At 39.3% G+C, this 22,052-nt stretch overlaps 1 protein-coding gene across 1 annotated transcript in view; it reads right to left on the bottom strand.

The window, feature by feature from the left end:
- ST6GAL2 (ST6 beta-galactoside alpha-2,6-sialyltransferase 2) overlaps window positions 1-18,582 on the bottom strand; it is a 172,082-nt gene extending 153,500 nt beyond the window's left edge. Inside the window, exon 1 of the mRNA XM_021545540.4 lies at window positions 18,424-18,582. The gene's annotated coding sequence lies outside the window, so the exon portion shown is untranslated. The remainder of the gene's footprint in view (window positions 1-18,423) is intronic.
- Between the last annotated feature and the right edge of the window lie 3,470 nt (window positions 18,583-22,052).

Consider the following 22,052-nt stretch of genomic DNA (forward strand, 5'->3'; position numbering starts at 1 on the left):
TTTCTTTATGATTCCTCTCTCAGCCTTCTTTTCCTGCTGACCCTGAGCAAATTTGTCATGGAAAATGGACATCTGGTTTTACAGGCTTGGGCAAAGTAAGCAACATGAGATTAGGAACAGAGAAGCAGAGCACTGGATTATAAATGGCAAAGTCCCAGAAGCTAAAATCAAGGAGAAGCAGAAAGTGGAACACTGAGATGATACAAAAAGAGGAGTGCCATTTAAATCAACAATGTAAGGGGACAGTCTGCTATGGTAACATGGGAAACTTTTCTAGCTCTCTTTTTCACTTTGTCTTTAAAGGGTTCTGTTTCTCTGAATACAAGGAAATTGCATGCTTTCTTGACTAGGATTCCTTGATATGATGGTATTCCAGTTACATCCTTGAAAGTAAAGATTGTACTAAAGGATAAGCAAATTACAGTGTAGAAACTGAAGAAATCTGGGCCATATAGGACGTCAACAGGAACTGTTTCCTCCAGTGTAATAGTATTTTTTGTCCAAGGCATGTTTCAAAGCTTATGTCCACAGCAAGATAACAATGCTGCAAATTTAGTAGGTCTGTTATCTAATCTCCAGCTGAAGTGACAACCATAAACAAGAAAAAAAATTATCCCTGACAACAGGCTGACACTACTGGCACATCAGTCAGCTCTGATATGCTGATCACAGGACCCACTGATCAGTTTCAATATCCTGCCAGGAGCCGATGTATTTGTACTAAACCATTCAAATATGTTCCCTTCTCTCTGCACAAGCTGGATGCTGTTAGGCAGCAGCTTCTCTTCCCCAGTCCCCCTCCTTCTCAAGAAATATCTGGCATGCAGAGGTGCATAAGGCCTGGTCTGGTTGTCACTTCTTATATCCTGGTGCTAGGGCCATCATGAGAGGAACTCATCTGGAAGAAATTACTCTTCAGGGGCTGCTGTGTTTTGCATTGTTTTGAATTGCTAAGGTAAAAATACTTGGATAATGCTGTTCCTGTGGTCTCTCTGAGCTCTGTGTATCTTATTTCAGGTACAATGAGTAGTGCTGGCTAAGTAAGCATGAAGTGCAGCATCTGCTTTGCTCTCTGGAGAGGTGTAGCCTGAACAGGCTCCCTCTGTTTGAAAAAGCATTAGGGAATCTTGGAGTGACCTGAGCTAAGATTCCTCCTGGAACTGCCTTGGGGCAAGTGATGCTTATGGTGGGTTTGCTTGATAGCTGTCTATACAGAGTGCATATCAGTCAAGAAAGTTTCCTGCCCTGACAGCAAATACTAGTGTAAGTATGTAATATAAGTTGTGCAAATTACAGATTTGAAATAAAAGCTTTAAAGGGAAACGAGAAACTTCAGTATCGTCAAGCCAATGTATTTCAGATTAGTTTTAATAAACAGAGAAGATATAAGGAAGGGAAAGGGACATTTTTAAAAAAATATTAAGGATTAAGGAGTGAATCATAGAGTCATTTATATTCAAAAATACCTAGATTTGTTAAAAAAAATGAATTACAAGGAGAACCAAACCTAGTAATTTGGAAATCCTACAATATTGACAAGCACCACATAAAACTGTATAAAACATTCTCATAAAAGGTAATGTGCTCTTCTGCATATTGTACAGGAGTTGAACATGAAGATTTTGAGCTGGATTATCTCTAGAGCACAGCACCAGGGGAAAATAAATTATGACCTTTTGGGCTCCTTTTATATCCAAGTTTGTTCTTTTTTTCACTCCCTCAATTATCTCCACCTTATATTTTTATTTGCACCTCAGTTCTCACCCATCTTTCATGCTTCAAGATTTCAAATAATTTCTTTTAAGAGGAGAGTTCCTTGCTGACTACATTGCAGGTTTTCAGTAGACAGATTTCATGCACCTCCGACACACCTAATCTTAGTTTCCAGCAGGAACAGGATGCTAGGTGTCCAAGGCAGTGGCACAGATCAGGTATGCAAATTTTTATATTGGTTGTGCCTTCTTGCTACTTTACTGTCCATTTCCTTGAATTCCTGTCTCCTCCCATTCATTCTTCTCTAAATTGTCTCCTTTTCAACCTTTCTCAGTTCAGCTTAATTTCTCACTTCTATTTTCTTTTTCCTCTATTCCACCTTTCAAATCCACACAATGATTTTATTTTTGCTGCTATGACCAATAGCCTAATGATGATTAACTTGTATTTAATTTTACTTTGTTGGATGTAATTTTAATCATGCTGTTGAGAGAACTGAATGCACTGAGTCTTATAATCAAGCAGAGCAAAACATTTCAGGAATCAATGCTTGTCCCAGGCATACATTTCTGCACAGATCCATTTCCTGCCAGAACCCATGTTTATCAGCTTTCAGGGCATCCTGAAATTTGTCTGATAGGAGTGTATCATTGTTTGCAGAAAAACTTATTAGTATGTTTACTTTCACTTTCTGGGCATCAAATGTTTACTAACAGCATTCTGATATTTTAGATTGCCAACATTTTTTACACACCTACTATACCAGTTACTAGCAACAACTGAGTTCTCCTAATGATGATTATTCTGGGACACAAACACATTGTCTTCTAAACTATATTTTCTTAGTCTTTATCAATGTCTGGGAAGTTGAAAATCACATTGGTTTTAACAAATGAATGACACGATTCCTTTTGTGTTTTGACAAATGTGAAGGATCCACAAGTTCTTATGCCTTCTGCTGTCCAAGCTACAATGGAGCTCAACATGAAGATCCAGATCATGGAAAGAAAATAACACATGACTGGAAGGAAAAGAGCACAAAAATAGCATCAGAAGAAAGCTTTTCGGTTTGCATTTTCTTAGGCTGTGTATGTCTCTAGTAAATAGAACTGGCACAGTGGCAGGCAGCTCAGGCTCTCCCTGGCCAGCCAAACAGAAATTAACAGCAACTTCTGTGTTGCGTGAGGATATTGGGAAAATTACATGTGCATAGGAACAGCAGAACCAAGAGAAAGGCAGCCATAGGCGCTGGATTAATTCATATCAGGTAAGTTACATATGAGCCAGTGTCTGAGGAAATGGAGTTGAACATGCTTTACTGGGACACCACAGCTGGGAGCAATGGGAATGTCTGGGAAATGCTCCCCATTACACAGGCCCCAAATGTGCAGCACTGGCATACAGGGCCACAAGCCAAGACAGATCTCACCAAGGATCCAAATGGTGCTCAAACAACATGGGACCATTCAAGGGAAAAGTCTACATGTTAGGTAAGTAAAAGCTCTTATATGAGGTGACTTTCTGTGATCTACAAGCAGCCAAATGAGGGTTACTCATAAAAAAATAAGGCAATATAGCCTAAAAAGGATAGTCTGAATTTTTCCATGGGCTGTCTAAGAAGAACAGGAAAACGTATATACTAATGTAGGCAGCTGTATAACTACCAGCAGTTTTAACACAGTTTATGCCTTACTGGGTGCCATTTAGGGAAGACTGGGCACAACTGTCCAGCCACTGGCTGCCCTACTTAACTTGCTGCTTCATAAATCAGAAGATACTGTCATGCACCAGTGTCTTTTGGGGAAAGCCAGCACTACTGTGCTGCTTGTTGCACATTGCACCAGGATGTTTGCCATTTTTGCACAGAACTTGGTCTACCTTGTGACATTTCTTTCACAAGATAGATATAAATACACAAATATCCTTCACAAATAAAGTATCTGTGGTCTGCCTTCTGCTAGCTTGTTTTATAGGTTTCTTTTCTAAACAGAGAAAAAAAGTATGTGTAGGCATAGTACAACAGAATGTATCAATTAATTTAGGAGTGGGACTTTTCGTTACAGAAGACAGCAGGTCTCTATTTTTCTAGGATACGTCTAAGTGGAAGAAGCTCTAGATGGCTGATGACTAGTTTAGTTGCTAAAAGGTGTCTATCCTTTACCATTTGCAAATTCATCATTTTCAGGCAGAGTTATACTCCTAAAGACCGGCTTATTTGTGACAACATGGAAAATGAAAGAGGTGCATAGAAAACTCATATGTGGATTGAAGAGGAAGAATTTTTTTGGCTGCAACTTTTCCGTGAACCTATTACTGTAATATACCCAGCAATTTGTGCTGTATGTTGGAAGAACATTATATCTTAATATGTAAGAATGCCCTTTGGATGGAAAAAAAAAAAGCCACTTTTGAGCACCTTAGTTACTAAAAGTATTTTTGCTCTTCATATCTCTTACATGTTCATATTATAACTAAAAATTGCTATCCTGATGTGTTTTAAAACAGTAGCTTTTCACTATTTTATATGAAAATTCCCTCACAGTTCAAGGTCAAGAAAGACATTCCAGAAAATGACTGCAATAGAATAGTATGAAAATGCACACTGATTCAGATTTTCAGAACTGATCAGCAGTTTAAGACTGTACTAGCAATTTATGTGGTGTTTCCAGTTTACTAGAAGTTAAAATTTGTAAGCATTTCTTGAAAAGTACCATGCTAATCAAAGTAAATTAACTAATGTGATCCTTGCTTGCTAGACAGCTTACCATTTCAGAGATGCATTAAATAAAACTAGTTTAGAAAACATTTTCTGACAGCTTATCAGCTAAAATTCTTAGTTGCGCTGGGATAAGATAATTTTTTCTTTCATAGTTTCTTATATGTAAATTCTCTTATGTTTTCAGTAAATAATTAGTCCATATTGCTCCCTCTGTCTTGGATATCTATTTTCCTTTCTTGTGTATTGTAAAATGCAGGCGAACCCAGTGGAAAGAAATGACAATTCAGAAGGCGGAATGATTTCTTTATTATAACTCTGCTATAATACATTAATATACTATATAAAGTATATATACTAAAAACTAAACTAAACTATACTTAAACTACAAACCTACTTTCTTTATCTACCATATCTAACTGCCAGCTCGTGACCCTGTTCAGACACAGGTGGATCTAATTGACCATCAGGCTCAAACAATACTCACCAGAATCCAATCAAGCAATCACCCCAGGTAAACAATTCTCCAAACACATTCCACATGAGAAAAACAAGGAGCAGAAATAGAAATTGTTTTTTCTTTCTTCTCTCTGTGCACCTCTATGAAAAATCCTGGGAGAGAGAGAAATGTCCCTGTGACACTTCAAGACTTCATTATATTCATCCTGATAAATATTCTGTGTGCTACCACCCTGCCTGCTACTCCAGCACAGTACAGAGGAATAATGCATGGGCTACAATCTAGAAATCTAAGCCTGCCACAGCAATTAGAAATAGTTCCAGCAGGACAGATAGTCTAACAAATCCAGCATCATACTTGCTTCTGAGTGCATATTTTATGTTCTGGAGATATGTATATAGTTTTAAAGGGAAAAACTCATGAACATTATTCTTACTTAAGGGTGAAATTCAGACATACATAAAAAATTTATTAAGTCAAGCTAAATGAATTTTCATTTTATTCCACAAGAGCTGGTGGATATGAAAGAAAATCTTCATTGTCTGTCAGAGTGCTTCAAATCTGATGATGGCGAGTGAGTCCTATCCTAAACTCGGGGATTTTTCCACATTTTCTCCCAACCAGCCCACATTCATTTGGGAAGGGGATCATCTCGGGTGAAGTTAGCTCAGAGGACACGTGGCTGCATAGGTTAAGGTATCTTCTCTCAGTTATCTGTACACACTGGAGATGCTGAGCTGAAGTCTGCTTCATCTTTTACTCAGTTCTTCAACCCCAGGAAATGGTTCTGCGTGAATAAAAGTATGTAACAGAGAATTGCACAGTCTGTGTGCCAGGCTAGAGCTCTTTACGTGACAACATAAATTCTCGTCTGCAGCCCACGACACCTCCAAGAACAGAGACCACGGTTTCTGCCAAAGCCCTCCTAGCAATGCTGGCACCAGTTCTTTGCACTGTTTAAGCCAGATGCTTCTTATTTAAGAAAGTTATTGGAAACATATAACCTAACTAAGAAACTGATGGTATCTGTGTTTGTATCTGGCCAAGCTGTACAGAACTCAAGGCTGGTTTGCTTTAGGAGTGGGCTGAAATTCCTGATTTTCTGGAGGAGATAGTAAGTGGAGGACTAGAGTTAGGAGAGGAGATGTGGCTGTGAGGTTGTTCATCAAGTGAAACCTTTTCAGGGTGGTGTGACACTAAAGTGAAAGTCTCCTGCTGGGAGGGAGGAAGCAGAACTGACTGGCAGAAGGAAGGAGCCTACATATGGATAAAAAATTATTTTAAATCCTGAAGTATTTATGTATTTCTCTTTGCCCTTTGTATATTATCTTATCTGCTCTTGCACAATGGTTCAGATATCACAAAAAATATGTAGATCTATGCAAATCTGCAGACACCTGGCTTGTGTTCTGCTGATATTGCCAGTAATGCAGAGAGATTGGTTAGAAAAGTTAAAAACAAATTAATATAGTTCCGTGTACCCATAATACCTGCATTTCTGCTTTTCTTTCCTCTCTCTTGTTTGTGAAAGGCTGCCTGCTTTGCTTGCCTTTCTTCAGATCTTTTCCATTTCCACTAAGGAACTGTCTAGTGTGAAAATCTTACCTCTGCTTTTACATATCCTTCACTGTCCACAGTATTCAATAGTGTTGATATGGTTTTGCCAAGATATAATTTTTGCTTTATGCCTTTTCAATCTTGTTTTCTCCAGACTGTCCCTCTTTCCCTTGAGAAGCCTTCCAGCCTTTAAAAAAAAATGCAGTCCTTTAAAAATCCAAAACACAAACAAAACGACACAACCTTGAGAATTAGGTTTTGGGAAAGTAAAAAATATGTGCTGTGTGATAACTAAGCATGGGCAGCTATGCTGTGTGGCAAAGATTGCAAGCTGGATGTTTTTCTTATGCTCATACTGATTGTAGTTATCTTTCCAGTTTCTCACGGCTCATAAATTATACACCCCTGCAAACCCTGTCAGCTGGAATTTAAAATTTTGTCCCTTTACCACTGGGAGAAATTGAACAATTAATGAAGCAGTGGTAACTGGTGCATCCTCCCTTCCTGGGGAGACAGGGACAAAACACATTCAATGTGGATGCAATATTCAGTTACTAATACCTCCATGTGAAATTCCTTAGGTCTAAATCTGAAAGAAGAGCAACCTGTTTTAATATTCCATTTCAAAATGTTTTTATGAAAAGAAAGCAGGAAAAATAGTATGATGAGGAAGCCATCCTGCTCTCCTGTTCCCCTGGGTGACAAACATAACCAGAGCTTTTGCTGTTCTCTGTTTTTCGTTACAGCCACGCTCCAGAGACACATGCTCCGAGCTGCTGTAAATATGCTGCTTCAAATGTCAGACCTGATTTGCTCTGGTTTTTGGAAAGAAAACAAAGAAAGTCAGTTTTTGAACCCAATAATGACAATAAACAGCAGTTGTTTGAAAATAGCCCAGACAAGGGACTAAATAAAGAGAGTGCTGCTTCTGAAGTTAGCTATTATCTATACTATTCCTACTAGCTGTTACTCATAGTGTAAGCACTTCCATAAGCATTAACAGTGTCACAGCTTGTCAAAAAGTAGTTTTATGAGCCAAGCCTTGAAGAACAAAACACTTGTGTGTCCTAAATTTCCACTGTAGTGACGATAAGTGTTGTGGTTTAATCCCAGCCTGCAACAAAGCACATTTGCTGCCTCTTGCACAACCTCCTCCCTGCCCCCAGAGGGGAGGAGAACTGGAACGGAAAGGTAAACCACATGGGAGGAGATAAAAATAACTTAATAATTGAAACATAATTATAGTTATAAACATGCTAATAATATTAATAATTGTAATTATAAGGAGAGGGAGAAATAATTACAGGACCCAAGAGATAAAAGCGATGCACAATTTGATTGCTCACCATCCGCTGACTAATACCCATCCCATCCCTGAGGAGAGATTGGCTCTTTCTGGGTAATTCCCCCAGTTTAGAGTCTGGACATGATGTTTCTTGATATTAAATATTCCTTTGGCCAGTTTGGGTCAGCAGTACAAACTATGCTCTCTCCTGGCTGTTTGTGAAGCTCCTAATTGACAGAGCATGAGATGCTGAAAAATCCTCAATTAAGTATAAGCACTACATAACAACTGTCAAGACATCAGCATGTTATCAGCATTATCCTCAAAATGAATCCAAAACACATCATTGTACCAACTACTACAGATTAAAGTAACTCTCTCCCAGCCAAATTCAGGACAATAAGAAATGTGACTGTTCTGAAACACAAATGGTAAACCCAACCATGGTCTGCTAACTTGGATGTCACATTTTCAAGCAGAGTTCTTTTCGGATTCATTTGTGTGGCATAACACAGGGCTTTGTGAGGTTATCCAGGCTACTGTGGACTCTGGAAGCAGCATGATGCTGTTCAGAGAGTCTCCATCAAGGTGAACATGCCCAACTCCAGCTACATTGCTTTCAGCAACTCAATATTGCACCTTGTTGCTAAACCTAGAAAGCCATATTTAGAATTTAGTACTTTTACTTATAGAGACCCAATATAGATGTGTCAGAAGCCTGTGTTTGGATTCATGTTTTTGAAAACCTTGCCTGCAAGGTTTTGCACCAGAAATTGAATACTAGTCAAACTATCCTATCTAAATATGCTAAAATAGACTTACTCCTGTAAATATGCATGGCATCATGCAACTCAGTGTTTTCAAACAGATTACATCCTATAAAAAAGGGGGGCGTACTCTACAAAAACACGAGGCAACTGCAATAAATCAAAGTGAAAGTGAAATGTTGTCTCAGTTTTTATGCATGGAGGCACTTCACACTTCTGCTTGCTGCATCTCATTCTTCTGTGATTATTCAAAGCTTGTACCTTCCTAGGAATGAAAACATCAGCCACAAAACTGAAAACTTCATGGAAACAATCTTAATGGTGACATCTTCTGAGTGCCCTCCTGCCACTATCAGCATCATTTTTTTTTCACATGCGTGTACATAATTTTCTACAATGTCTAAACAATGCAGCACGGTCAACAATCTTGTTCCTGTTAATTGACGGATCCTCACTTTCATAACTCTTCTCAATAAAAAAATCACAGCTGATGCTGTCAGATTAAGAATCTCCCAGCATGATTTTGGGGCCAAGTCAAACACAAATTACCCTGTGTTCACACTTTTAACTCCTTATTTTTTTGTTTGTTTGTTTGCTCTGGATCTGTGAGATCCAGATAAGAGCTTTGAATTTGTTCTGATATGTTAGTGTTTATTGCATGTACAGGGCCACCAATTTCTGAACCACTTGGCTTGAGAATCTGTGCTTTGAGAAAGTCTCTCTTCTTGCTTCTGGCCTTGCCTTGCTGCTGCCTGGACTCTAGGCACTGCACACTGAAATGTCAGCAGGGGTACCACAAGAAAATTCTTTCTGCTTGGCAGCTCTTTGTCAAACAACAGTAGTGCTAACTTCACCATACCACTTTTTCATGTATACAGTTTTCATGCTTTCTATAAAAATTCTATTTCCTTTAGTTCAGAGTTACCAATCTAGCTGCCTGGCCCAAAACACTGCATGTCTTGATTTCTATAGCAGCCTGATGGCTTGGAGCAGAAATGGCAAGGAGAATCCCCTCCATCATCTTCATTTCACATCCACCCTTTGCAAACTTATGGATGTTTCAGCAGTTCTGGTACTCTCACTGGTATCAAACATCTTGGTTTCTGTGTCTCTGGAGAATGTCTGTCATGTAAGCTAATGCCACAGCTATCACCTTATGCTCAATGCAAACCCCAGCCTGTGGAAAGCAGTGCCTTGTTTCACCCACACTGCCAAGCCCCACTGGAGAAGGTGAGAGACACAGAGAACAATTGCACTTCAGGCCTCTCTTGGCTCCATGGAACTCCCAGATTCTGCTGCTGCAAAAGGGAATCTGAATACAAGTGGGACCCCACCCATGGGGAACACATAGCACTTCAGACCATCCTTAAGGCAATAAAAAAAAAATGGAAAAACTAAAACCAAGGCAGAGAGGTGTAATTTGATGTTGCTTTCATCTTTCCCGTGGCTCAGATAGCGTCTCACTGTGCCACAGAACCGAGGCCTTCTGGCCCAGAGCAGCATGTGTTAGCACCATTGCTGTCTGGGCCAGTCCTCTTCCCCTGTGAAGACACTGGACCCTCAGTGAGGTCCTGCCCTGGATCTTGGTGTGAGCATGCAGTCCCACACACCCAACCTTCACAGACTCTCTGGCTTCAGCAGCCTCCAGGTGCCTGATGCTGGCTGATGGGCCAACTAAACAAAGCTCATCTCACCTCACTGGGAACAGGTCTGCCAATCAAGCAATTAGATCCAAAATACCTCATTATTTTTATTTAGTTTTAATACTCAAGCCTGTCCCCTTGATCCTTTGAAGTATAAAGCAATTGTGGAGCTTTGAACTGTACCTACCATGGAGCTTTTAATGATCTCCTTCTAGGCACCCTTCATGATAATCTGTCTAGATTATCCTACATCAAGTTCCATCTTCAAGTAGCAGGTATTCCTAGCCTTCCCATGAGGTCTATTGGGATGCTTCCATGAACCTTTCTGGACTTCTGCTGACTGAAAAATTTGTCAAGGGAAAAAATGAGCTTCAAGAAGCTGCCACTCCTATTTACTGTTCTTTCATTTGAGGCAGGGAGAGAAAAATGGTGTTTGTGGCACTTCTCTTTATCTCTATGGAGCATCTATTTCCCAAGATTGTTTTGGCTAATTATTTCTTGCAGTTGTTTTCCAAAGCTGAAATTAAAAATTAGATTTTGTTCCTTTCCCTCTAATAAATTGCACACAAGCATGGCTCAAATGCCTTAGATATATTTTCTCCTGGAGCTTGCAAATATCTTTTTAAAGAACTTAGGTTTCTTTTGTTTTGTTTGGGTTTGGGTTTTGGGTTTGTGTTGGGTTTTTTTCAGTTCCTCATTTAATTTAATTTCATTTCATAATTGTTCAAGCCTTGTTAACTGCAGCCTTATCATAGGAGGATTTTTCTCCTTTCTATGAGATAGGCAGATCTAATGTTTTCTTGTTGGTTGGTTGGTTAGACAGATTGGCCTCCATTGTGTAATGAATAGTGAGTGCCTGGAAATAACTTCCATGCACTAGTTAATGAGAGGAAACACAGGAATTTGAACTACTAGTACCATTAGTTTTGCAAGCAACAGGACATTAACTGTATTCCATATTTAAATGAATGGTGCTGGCACAGCAGGATGATTAAATAAAGGTAGTATTGTTTTAGCTCTTAAATTCCCTTAATACTTTCCCTCTTCCCTCCTTTCCCCCACCCCAAGAGTAGAAGGCTCAGATTTGCCTGCTAATGGATCTTGTCCATGATCTCAGATGTGCTCATATGATGATGCTGTAGCTGGAAGAGCAGGAGTAGACAAAGCTTTTGAGTGCTGGATACCAATGTGCCACTCTGGTTCTAAATGGATCCTGAACTAAATACAGATGGATTGTTTGCTGTGGAAAACAAAGTAAAATAATCATTCTGTCACTGAAAATAATTTGAAAATATATTCAAAATGCATTGAAAATGTATTGCTGCAACTAGCTTTGCTTTCTGTCATATGCTCTTTTTCCAGTTGGACAGCTTTCACCCTTCTTTGTTCATTCTAAGATGAGCCATCTTCTCCAGCCTTCTTCAAACCACCAAGAAGCAACTCAAAGTTTGTCTGAAAATCCAGATGGAAGATTACAAAATCTACATATCTTAAATGAGATGGATGAGTAATGCAGCTTACTTGTCTAAATCACTCAGCAATCCAAATTACCATGCCACATGGTACTCCTTAAGCTAGTCAAGAAGAGTTTCCTTTTTTTAAAATTAATTCTGTCTAAATGCCTTTAATAACTTCAGAGCTGAAAAGATAGAGCACTGCTGTAAACAGTACTTTGATTTCATCTGACCTTTGCATTATGAGATCAGCTCTTAAGATACATTATCTGGAAATATGATGGTCCTTAATTTTTTCCTCAAACCCACCTGGCTAATTGATCTTGTCCATATTGAGGGATATTGAGCCAGAAAAATATGCTCAGGAAATTCAAAGGGGATGTTTGGTGAAAGCAAGGCAGTACATTGTATCTGTATTGCATCTACAGTGTCTTGGAAAGCATATTTCAGTGGCACTTCCCAATGAGCATTGCAGAACAAATGTTTGCTTGCTTTGCACACCATTCTCATAAAGAAATAAAGTTGTCATTTTAAAATATAAATATAAAAAATATAAATGTATAAAAATATATTAAAAATATAAATATAAATTTGCATCTAATTAAAATTTCTAAAGCTATGTTCTTCAATTTGCTAGCAGAAAAATATTGATCCTATAAGCTTCAGCAACATCAGGTAATGTCTGTGAGGAGTTTAATCAGTAAACAAGCTCTCTTCTGTTGTCAAGCATTTTCACCATCAAATGACTTTGTAGAATGCTGTAAAAATGGCCAACTATGCTGTGTCACTAAAGAGAAAAGGCAATTTGCTGTCTCAAAGCATAGGAAAAGAATGATGGGTTATAATTATTTCCCTGGAACTTCATCAGTGGGTTTGTGGATCACCTTAGAGGTAAGAACTGCTGCCTCCTGGGATCCATTCTCAGAAGCACTCAACAGGGACATTTGGACTTTGCATCAGGAAGCAACTTGACACCAAACACGCCCTCAAAAGAGGACTGAAGCAGCAATTTCAGCAAATGGGACTGCCAGATATCCTGTACAGAGGGAAAAGACATGTGTGTTTTGCAACGTGCAAGAATCTGGGTGCTTGCTCTAATAGTAAGCTCTAGGGAGCTGCTTGAATCTCTAGCAAGAAGAGAGCAGCTTGGAAAAAACCTCTTGGGAGTTTTGTTCTGTGCTGAGCCATAGCTTGAGTCACCTTGTTGACCTCTGATTGAATGCATCTAAAAGACAAGAGTTATGAGATGGAGGGAACTGGATTTATCTTGAGGCATTTTACAACAATTCTGTTAAAACTAACTGAAGGAGACCTTTTTGCCTCTAACTATTTGAGTTTTCTTTTTAAGACTGTCATCATAAATTAAGCTTATAGTTGAGCTAGAGAGGTGGCCAGTTCTATTATTCTGTCTTTCCCAGCATAAAAAAATAATTTTCAGTCAAGTTTCTGTGTAATTTTTTTCAGACTAATATTTTTACTCTTCTCCCTGTCCTGTGTTGGGACTGTTGTAACTTGGATTCTCCCCTCAGTGCTCCCAGTGGAGAACAAAAGAAGCAAGGATGTAGAGCAGCCTGTTCTGTCCAGGCTCCCTGTCCCCTGAAACAGCCATTGTTTACTCTGTTCTGTCCCTACAACCAGGTTTTATGCCCCTGGGATGGATGAAATTAATCATAGATCAGTTCACGGAATGTTTTTACTTCAGCTGAGAGATGGTTTCTGGCTCTTTAAAGGGGGCAGAGTACACCATTTAAGTTTTGTTGAAATATATTTTAATATAAAATATACTAAATAGGAAGATAAGAGCATGCAGTAGACCAAAATCTGCTCCTGTTTCATATAGCCTATTCCAGCCAAATGAAACTTTGTTTTGGGACCCAAACACAGCAGTGTTGTGGACGGTTGTTTTGATCATTTTATACTGAAGGTGCCAGCTGTCGGAGATGTGAGTGGGTTTCTGGACAGAAAAAAAAGTCTGCAAGAGTTTTTTTTCGTTAGAGCACATGTCAGCTCACCACAGATTCACCATATGGAGTCAACTGTCAGAAAGAAACACTTACTGCAGTCAGCTGTGTGCAGCTGATAGAACTGCCAAAGAAATTGGTAATTCTCAGTATTCTTGATATAATTGCCACATACATTCCCAGACACCGATTCTAGAAATGGTATGCTGAGTCTTTCCTTCAAACCCTTGAATAAGGAGATTATAGTATTAATTGAGGGGATCAGCTGTAGGTGGGGGAACAGAAGTTTTTCTGAGACTGCTGCACCAGCCCTGGAAAGTGTCTGGAGCCTGCAGGTGATTCTGTGCTCTGAGGGAAACGCTCCCCAGTATCACTGGCACCATCCAGTTGGCTGAGGCTGATGCTAAGAATATCAGCTAGTAGTATGCAGGGAGAATTCTTTCACAGGAGCACCTAAAGGCTGCAGGCATGAACTGTGTAGGTGCTGCCTGTGTAGGTATTGTGCATATAAGGCACAGCCTCTCTCCCCAGTGTGCAGCATAAGCACAGGAGACAGATGAAGGGTGCATAGGTGGAAGGAGAGGCAGAAATATGCAGATGAGAAGACATCCACTCTGAAGGTCTGAACACTAGCAAATGAACATCAGGGTCAGATTGCCAAAATAGGAATTGTTTATCAATGTTTTCCATTTTCCAGTAGCATCATTTAAGACATTCGTGAAGAGAAAGGAATAGTGCTGCATTTGAATGAAAATTCTTAGGTGTTTTGGCAATGTATTAAAATACAGTGCATTTGAGTACTTGCCAAGTACAAAATGCAAGTGGCTAATGCTGTAGTCAAATGCATTTTTCCAAGGAATCAGCTGCTTTCTTATTGCATTTATAAAATATATCTCAATGGAATTATATTTTCTGAGACATGAATCAACACATGTTATAGTGCTTCAGCTTTGTTTTCATAATGAAAAGGAGATGCTTTAATTGCATTTGTTATAGTATTAAGAATGTATCCTGCCACAGATTCTCAGTGAAAAAAACCCATCAATTGCAAGTCAAAGAACTCAGATCCACATTTAATGGAATGGGATGTGATTATGCCTGCTATTACCTAGTTATCTGTTCTGCTCTCCTTCATTTCTTTAATTATTTAGTAGAGTTAACACAGAAATGCAGTAAGGGAAACACTCAACATCAGTATTATTTCTGATTACAGACAGTCTTCTTTAAACCAGCAAGGAATTTTGACTGCAAAGTCCCATTCAAGTAATTTTTTTTCCTTTAGGATGGTAGCTTTCCTTTCCTTTGCAGTTGTCTTCTAAAATATACATTATAGATTATCTTCCTTTGAGAGAATAGTGAAAGGAAAACTTACTGTACTGGGACTTGGTAAACTGCCTCTAATCTAATTTATATTACAGGGTACCAATTACTGAGGAATTCATATACTACTAAATATCACTTCCACTCTTCCTAGAAATGACAAAACCAATTTGTAATTCATTCTAATCACGAAAATGTTACACATAATTCCCCTCATAACTGCAAGATTATGTCTTTTCAAGGTCCTTTCAACCTTCCCACTGCCCTACATTAAATGGAGGTAGCAATTGTTTGGATTTTGAGTTGTTTCTCTGGGGCCAGAAACTAAAATACAATTACAGAACTTTTGAATAGTTTTGTCTCCTTTTGACCCTGCCAAAGTGCAAGGAGTTACAAAAAAATGAACAGTTATGATCATTTATGATCAGAAGATTGCACTAGGCTTTTACACATGCTAAAAATACTCTAGCTGTGCTTTATATTTCATATTTCCATGTAGCCTGATAGACATAAAGGTGTGCAATGAGTGGAGATGTGATATCTGTTTCAAAGAGCTTTGGTCTAAGACACAGCCATGGAGATTTTCCAGGAAAAGGGGAAAGATGGAAAATGTCTGAATACAACAGTCATTTTAGGGTGATAAACCTAATAGCAGAGACACCGGTTTGTTCAGTCAACAATGATGTATAGAACTTTATGCTTTAGTGATGGATATTAAAGTGCCTGGATTGATAAGTTTTGCTATATATAAAAATAGATAGGGGAAATAGAAAACTTTGACATATAAAAGGATGATAAACTAGAAATAGAAATTAAAAGAACTCTGCCAGTGCTTGAGTGTCTGGCACTTTCTGCTTCATGAATTGTAATCTTTGATGGGGGGCAGGGAGGACAGCTCATTTCCACTCAGAGAATAACAGAGAGAATTTATGATGAAAAGCCATGTTGACTTGAAGGTAAGTTTAGATCTCCCTGGCTCACATTGTCAGGGTCTGAAGATTTTTTTATCAGCAAGATCTTAGGACCATACCTGGTCATCCTCTATAAACAACTCCCCTAGGGTTGCTAGGGAGGATGGAGCAAGCCACTGCCAAGTGACACATGCAGACTGCAGGCTGACACAGTCAGATCAGCCCAAGCACAGGCAATGTCTCCTGCCCACCACTGACCAGATTATCTGCTCCTGTATGGATGACTGGGTGCACAGCCACAAGTAGGGTGGCCTTGTGTGTGAGACAGGTAGCCCCTTCTACAGGAAGACACAAATAGTTCCTGCCTTTCCACATTGCTGTGAGAAGGGAGGAGAGGCAGATTTCTTGTGACATGGGTGAGGCTCTGCAGAGCATACACTGCCCATGATGAACACAGATTTTGCCTATCAGCAAAGATGCTTTCCTCGTATTTTTTTCTTGCGATGAATTGCACCATCCTCACAGAGCAAACTTCCAATAGGCAGAAAGGTCATGGCATCTGGTCCCTGGTGAAAAATCCCTGGCATTTCTTTACCATCCTGACTTGATATTAAGATATTTTGAGAACATCCTACCATGCTGATATCAAAGATGAAAGCAGAATTCACTTACTAAAATGAGTGTGATCAGGGCTGTACTTGGTACACGGAAGTGGCATTGAGCTGGAGAGCTACCTGTTCCTGCTCCTCTTCAGACTGGAATCCTTCTCACTGAGCTGCTTCTCTTTCATACATCCAAGCAGATGATGAAAGCAAAACAAACTTAGAAAAAACAACACTCAGTTGTACTCAAGAGTATTCCAGCAAAGACTTAAGTAGTTAATGGATGAAAATATGAATGAACCTCAACAACAGACCCCAAACATCTTCTTCACCTATCACTTTCCTCGCCCCTGGAAATTATTATTCTCTATATTTAGTCCAGTGTTATAATACTAAGCAGCCCAGGTAATGATACAATTTTGACAACATTTTAATTTATTGATGAACTAATGTTGACTCTGACAACTTGGAATATGAGGCACACTCCTACTTGCAATTTCCACTGCTACACATTACCTAAACTCATTTATCTATCCCCTTGTCCTCTGCACCCCTTACCATGATTCCCATGTCACCATAAAATAAAATGACTGAGTTTCAGGAAGAAATATCTATTCTGTGCTTGGCTAATCTCTGAAATAATACTTGCTTGAAAGTTGTTCCTTAATAAACATTGAAATCTTTTGGGAAGGGAAAAATATGTCAGTATTGCTCTTCTGACCCATAGAAAAGATGTAAATTTACTCATACAAACTAGAAAGACACTACTGCAGACCTAAAATCTAATCCTTTGAGCTATAATATTTGCTCAGTAGCAAAGGAAATTATGTCTAAGGACACTGAGCAGCAGTTTCACATCATGGGTATGTTTTCTAAACATAAGGAGCAGCTAACCCTCATAGTTATAAATACAGCTGTGTCACCTATGGATTAACCTGCAACAGAGGTGTGGACTGGATAGACAATAACAAATGAGCCAGTGGCCCTATGCCCAGCTAGCCAGGCTGTCATCTCTTGTAGGTTGGATTTATCCACCAGGGGACTGAGTAGCTGTGGGTTCAGTTCAGAGGCAGTCATTCTGTACTGCCAGACAAAAACCTCGGCCTGTCCCTGGTTAGCTCATTCCTACTTTTCAAATCCAAGCACAGCCAGGTCTGAGGTACTGAGACCCTCAGATAACAGCATTACTTCAGCCTCTTGTTTCAAATGCCACTGCTCAACTGGGACAAGGAGAGTTGTGACCTGACCTCTCCAGTGGCCTCTGTAATTTTCTGTGGAGTTCAATGAGCTTGACTCACAGGATCAAGGCAAAGAAGAGTGTCTGGGAATGCTTTTTGCTATATATACTGAGAGGACCTACCTGAAGAGTGCTACTTTTCATGTGGATGACTAATAAAACATGTGATACAAGTGCAAACATCAGCATCTTGAGCAGTATATGTGCATCTCCCAGCTTTTTGAACTTTTTGTGAGCATAGAAAGTCTGTACAATCAACACCAGAAACATGCACAAGAATATAAATGCAAGTAAAAAGCACACGTTATCTCCTCTTTAGCTTCAGCTCTCATCCCTCTTCTGATTAAAGTTCTACATTTCAAATGCTATCAGTCTTCAAGAAGATACAGTTTCTTCTTTCTGAGCCTATTAACCCATTCAACACAATAAAGATAAGATGGGGGATGGAAAGGACAAGAAGAAAAAAATAGTAGGGGTAAACAAAACAAAGCAACACAGAATCACTTTTCTTGCAGTTCTGAGAATCATTTACTAATCTGATCTTCTGTATAAAAATTCTGTTTCAGGCATTCCTGAATGCACTTAGCATTGCTCTTGAGCACACAAAACATTCCTTGTGATTGCCTTTACATCCCAGCAATCCACAGAAGATTTTACACATTTATTACACAAAATCCTTGAAATCTATTAGATCATAAGCTGCACACAGGCTCTGAATGTCCCCAGAGCTCCCTGCCACCACCCCCTCCTACCTTTTGCTGAGCTAATCCACTGCTCTGCCAGCTAAGGGGACTTACCAAGGGCTTTTCGATGGGAAGAAGCAGTTAGGAGCTCGCACACACGGGAATAGCTGCTCCCCAGTAATGAAGCAGGAACTGAGAAGTCTCACTCTTTCAGCAGCTATTCAGGTAGTGCTGCCAGCTTTCTCTAGCTCTCTGCATACACACACACACACACACACACACACACACACACACACACACGCACGCACGCACACGGGGCGGGGGGCGGGGGTGGGGGGAGTGGGAAGGGGGGAGACAGGGAGAGGTACAATAAACTCTGACTATAATTATGAGAGCTCCTTTCTACAAATTGTAGCAGCAAGAGATCCCTTTGGCAGCCTTTTCAGCATTATCTCTTTAAAAAGGAGTTCCTTGTAAAAATATTGCATCCTTCCTACTCTCTTTCACTGTAAGAAAAATTAAAGCCGGCTCTCTCAGAGATTTAGTCATTGATGTATCATAGAGAGGTTATTGTTGATGAGAGTTTTATTTTTTCCTTTTTTTATGATGAAAGTTTTATTATGAGATCTAGCCTAGCTTGCAGTCAAAAAGAGACCTGACTTTGCTCTTTATAAGGAACAATCTCCCAGGAAAGCAGTTTAGATCAATAATTTCATGCATTTAATGACTGTATTTATGAAAGAAACCATCCAGGCTAAGCAATTCACTAACTGAAAAGGTAACAGTTTAGTAAATACACATCATTGCCTTTTTGTACCTGCATACACCATCAAAGGAAAAATGCAATGCTACGTGTAAATTCATAGAAGGATTTATAATAGAATATTATTGCATTTGGCAAAGGGATCTGAAGGATTTAAAAAAGCTTAATCTCCAAGACAGATCCTTTCTTTAAAGTTCTTCAGAATCCTATTCTTTAGAATCCTTGTTCTTTGAAGCCTTAAAGTTATTTATCCTGTCATTACTTCTAATGGCACCTTTGATAAAAATGAGATAAAAAATATCCTCTTCCTAAGTAAAAGAGGGAAGTGTTCTGCAATATTTCCCACCATCAACCCATCTCTCTTTTTCTCACATGATCACCCATACACCCACCTACACACATGCAGAACACAATAGCAAATATTAAAAATGGGGGCTGAAATCAAACATTTCCTTCAATGTACCAGCAGCCTCCTTCCCCAGCAAGCAGTGCTTTTGTCCAGATCTTGATACAATTCCAATAACTACAGAGTCATCTGTAAAGCAGATGAAGAAAAGAGTGAAAAAATATAAATGAATCTGGCTTTGTCCCCATGAATACCACAGGGAGCACCAGGGAGCCAGCTTGGCAGAGCCCCAGTGTGACAATGACTTTAAGGACTGTTCGTTGGTATCACCATTCAGATACATGGGGGGACCTTGTAACAAGGATAGAAATGGGAAGAAAAGAAGTGAAAATAATTGATTGACAGAAGCCTATTAAAAAAATCAGTCACAACTGAGAGTTGCCTCATTGGTTGTTGTATCTAAAATGTTAGTGCTCTGCAATGTTCCATGAAAGCCTTGTTCAGCCTGCTAACATTTTGCAGGGTATGTTTTCAAACACAGATGCCTAGTTGGTAATCTCCAAAACATGTGCTTAACATTTACTTTTAATAAAAGACAAATAATTTTAGGGCCCAGTAAGTTTATTAGGAAATCATAAAACATGAAGTGTACAGAGAGATGCCTCTTCCAAGCCTTTGATTTGTCTCAGTAGAAGAAAATGAAAAAATGGAAACTTCTGTCCTTTGTTACTCCTGCCTCCCTCCTGCTCAGAGTGCATTAGGCAGCAGGTGGTAAATACAACCTTGTGTTTCAGCTGCAGACTAACACTGTCTGCCACCTCTTGGTCCCTAAAGGATCCCCAAAGCAGATGGCTACAAAGGTATATGAAGTCATTGGTGGCATAGACAGAGACAGCCATAACTTTCAAGACCTTCTTTTTCTTGCTATAAAAAGCAGGGACTATTGGTGGCCCATAGCCCATACATTGCATCATCCCACTGGTTGCTCATTTGCTGTGAAAGTTCAGCCTCACAAAACACATTCTTTATCTCTCTGTTCATCCTCTGGAGAGGTTAGTCAGGAGATTGGCAAACTATGATGCTCAAAATGGCAGAGGTCAGAGCAGTTTTGCCAGTACTGTTGGGGATTCCTGTCAGTACCCTCTCTCTCATCACAAATACCCTTGCTGCAGAACCTGGAGGGTCTGAGGCACTCACTCCACTCCCATAACTGGCATGTCCATGCTCCAGCAGCAGGAGAGAGCATGGCTTGGGCAAGAGGGTATCTGCTGTAGGCAGAGCTTCCCCACCTTGTGAGTTGTGCTAGCTGAAGTTGCAGGTTTTGAAAAGCTTGTCTCTAGAAACTACAGGTAGGCAGTGGCAAGATGTTTACATCGCGAGGGCAGCCTGAATAGCTGACACGTGAGATCTTTCTGCATTAAAAACCAAGTACCCATCTCTTTAGCTATTCTTCCATCAGGGCTTGCTAAAAAGAAGCTTCACAGAGAAGAATGGAAACAGAGTTCAAAAAATACCTCTTACCTTCATGATAGCAGGGCTCTGTTCTTACAGAATTATATTAATTCAATCAGCTGTGGGTTGTCACTAGTGAGTGCATGCAATTTACACTTTAGTAAAAAAAGATTCTTTTTTGTAGTGAAAGTAAAGAATCTGGGAGAACTTTTCCACAAATTACGGCTCTACTACCTGGAAATAACTAGCAAATCATCTGCGACCTGTGAATCTAATTTTATTGTGGAAAGAATGTTTCATCCAGGGCTCTTTCCCTGATACATGTATCTATGTGCCATAAACCAGTTGCTGTGGTTTGCTGGTCAATAAATATCCTTAATTTTTAATGAGCAATACTAAAGCCATTGACCTCCAGTAGAAGTAGGTTCTTAAAGAAACACTTCTTATTTTCTCTGAGATATGCAACATTTTGCTTGAAATACACCTCTGGACTAAAATGTGCATTTAATATACTGGAGAATGAGGGTGATACCAGGTTTTTTTTTTTATTTCTTGCATCGATTCTGCTCTCCATCAATATCAACTGCAAGTTTTACACACTGGTATCTTGCTTATTGTCTGAAAATAATAGACTTACCTAATAAAGCATATGGTATCCTTTGGCAGTCATTGTGGACTGGACACTGATTCCAGCAAGTTCTAATAACATTTTTTCCTCTGTCTCTTCCTCTCCTTACTCTTACCATGATTTATTGAGCAAAATGGTTTCGCTAAGGAAGGAGGTATTAGTGCATACTTTATAATGATGTCAGAATTATCCCAGTGTCAGTATTACTAATACAGGAGAATCAATATCAGCTTTACAATGAAAAGAAATCTGGATGATCTGATATATGGAAGCACATAAATCATGCATGCATGTAACTTCTGCCTCGTGAGTGACACCACACTAGCTTAGATAAAACTGATTTCTGAAGACATAACTATCCTCTTTCATTCCTTTCTCATAAAACTCTAATCATTTTACAGTGCAAAGATACAGACACAGCCTGTCTTTCAGGCAGTGATTTTTATGTGTGTTAGATTGCCAAAATTAAGCATGTGCATCTTAATGCACAAGATTTTACCCCATTGATTAAAGGAATCAATTCCTTGGTTCATGGAAAATTCATGAATAGGAGG

This window comes from Lonchura striata, chromosome 1 (genome assembly GCF_050655825.1).
Source record: "Lonchura striata isolate lonStrDom1 chromosome 1, ASM5065582v1, whole genome shotgun sequence".
NCBI lineage: Eukaryota > Metazoa > Chordata > Aves > Passeriformes > Estrildidae > Lonchura > Lonchura striata.